General features: G+C 29.0%; 1 long non-coding RNA gene across 1 annotated transcript; it reads left to right on the top strand.

The window, feature by feature from the left end:
• Positions 1-1,166: 1,166 nt before the first annotated feature.
• On the top strand, positions 1,167-1,922 carry LOC128194351 (uncharacterized). Its single transcript, XR_008245780.1, has 2 exons — positions 1,167-1,307; positions 1,444-1,922. It is a non-coding gene; the product is annotated as an uncharacterized LOC128194351 (long non-coding RNA).
• Positions 1,923-2,692: the final 770 nt, after the last annotated feature.

The raw sequence follows: 2,692 nt of genomic DNA, 5'->3' as shown, positions 1-2,692 counted from the left end.
AAGCTTTGTAATGAGTTTTCTCTTCATTGCTACTAATATCAGTGATAGCAACCAGTTTCTCAACTTGAAGAGCCAAGTCAAGATCCAATACACCTAAGTGAAATCGGACTTGTTCACTCCAATTAGGGAAATTCAATCCATTAAAGACTGAAACAGACGTAGCGAGCGAGTGTAAAGATACTGGAACGGGGACTGTAATTAATACATGCTAATCATTAGTGCTTTGAGTCATAAATACAGATTCATACTTTAATCATCATTCTATGTATATTAGTGTTCTCCTTTGGGAGATTCATTAATACACAAACATAAGCATAATGATGCTAACAATTGTAAATCTTTACTGATAATTGAAATATGCATCAACTAGAATCATCTACTACCTTTGGGTATATAAATAAATCTAGCGAGCATACAAAATTATCTACAATCATACTCATTAATTATAAGACCAAATAATCACCTTTGGATGATACAAAATATCTTATAATAATGAATTTTCAATTAACCCATAAATTAATTATTCATAATTTAACATCCATACAATGAGATTGAAATAAAATCATTAATAATTTGAAATTAAATTAACTTTAAAATTTTGGTCACTTTGGTGACTAACAAAATTTACCATAATTAATTTCAAATAATAATAATAATAATAATAATAACCTTTAATTGGTTATTAATCATACATAACATCATTGTTAATTTTAATTTAACAATATACATTTATTAACATAAAATTTATTATGTGTCATAATTAAAATTGAAAAACCTAATTTCAATTTAAGTGACTAAATTTTCATAAGAGTGATAATACTTGTTCTTTAATTCTAATTTTTAGTTTGTATAAATAATTTATTATTATTATTATTGTGATGTACACGTTATATCATTTTGCAAAGTTGCAATGCACCATTCATTCATGTGTGACAGACAAAGTTTGTCCAACTTGATTTTTTTTTTAATATATACTATCATAAAAAAAAAACTTTGCAAAAGTTCAATGCATTTCATGCACCATTCTCACGGGCAAACAAAGTATGTCCCATTCTTGAATTTTTTTTTATATACTATTCATAAAGTTAAACTTTAATAATAGCATTTTGGCATCACTTTCTTTGCACTCGCGTAAGCTTTCAAACCTTCAAACCCACACTACTATTCATCATCTTCTACCCAAAGACACTATTCATCATGTTCTACCCAAAAACACTATTCATCATCTTCTACCCAAACTACTATTCATCATCTTCTTCATTCTTGGAGAATCATAAATCTAGTAACCTAAAGCTCTGATACCACATGTAAGTTTCTTAATTTTCTATACTATCATTTTGATTTAGGATCTTAAAAGAATTTATGATTCTCACAACATCAAACATAATTACATAATTAGGATAAAAATATCACTAACCTTGATCCATGCTTTCCTTGCTCTAGATCTTCAACTCCTTACCCAATCTATCTCTTTGATGCAACCTTAATTCTCTCAAGACTTTATGGTGTTTCTAATGGAAGATAGAGCTTCTTCATGAAAACATTTTGTGCATCAGGGACATAATCCTTCATCCATTCTTATACAACTTCCATCAAGTTGTAATGATTGCCTTAAGTCCCTTAATTATTTTAAATCACATTTTGACCCTCATTTATCTTCAGAGTCACTTAATAGTTGGATAATTCTAACAAGATCTTGTTTAGGATAGCTTGTAGTTCAAATTGTATTAAAGCTGACCATTTATAGTGTTAAGATATGTTTAATGTTATATGATCCTTCATTCCTAATTTGCCTTCATTTTTACTCATTCAAAAACCTGGATTGTATGTAGTGTGTGAATTCTGTGTCATACCTTATCTTTAGCTTAAAAGTTAGTGTTCGCATTAAGCAATATAGTTAATGAACGTGAGTTTGCCCATTATATGATCTTCTGTACAAGTAATTTAAGGGGAAAATAAAGAAAAGAGAAAATCTCTGAATTCTGTTTCATGACAACTTCGCAACGTAGCCTTTTAGATGATTTTTTGCATTACACGCTTACTGAAACTGCTTTTGTTTGGACGAATTAAGAAACTTTAAACCGAATTTCTTCCGCAGCATGAGCTAGTGAAAATTCTCAAACAATTGATGTCATACAGCAGCTCAGACAAGAATGTGTCTTTGAGGATGTAAGGTCTCTCATGTCGTAAGCCATTATTCGTATTGCCCCCAAAAAAAAGTGTTTGTTTGATTTAACATTAGTCTTATTTATGAAACTATACAGGGTAATTTAGTTTGGATACTATAGTTGAGGTCAAGTTGCAATTACTTTATAGAAAGTAATTGCAGATGGTGACGCTTCATGGAGAAAGATGTGGTAAACGGTGTTCTACTTAGAAAGATGGTTACATTTTAAAAAAAATTAATTTTATTAGAAAAATAAAATTCAACAGACATGTGTCAGTAGATGTGTAAGCATGTAGATGTCTACGTATAACTTCGTTTACCATGAGAAACAAAATTTAATGTTACTGGAAAGACTAAATTCATTGCTTTAAAATCAATTACCATGTTAATATTTTGTCGTGTTATTGTAATTCATTTAATGTTGTTATATAGCAACTCATTAAACAATGTGATATTAACTTTAGTAATTGTAATATTTTGAAGACCCATTAGCATATATTGAATTCTAAGTTGCTAAAGTCACAT

Source organism: Vigna angularis, chromosome 10 (genome assembly GCF_016808095.1).
Source record: "Vigna angularis cultivar LongXiaoDou No.4 chromosome 10, ASM1680809v1, whole genome shotgun sequence".
NCBI lineage: Eukaryota > Viridiplantae > Streptophyta > Magnoliopsida > Fabales > Fabaceae > Vigna > Vigna angularis.
Note: the sequence above shows the minus strand (reverse complement) of the source record. Positions and strands in the feature narration are given on the sequence as shown.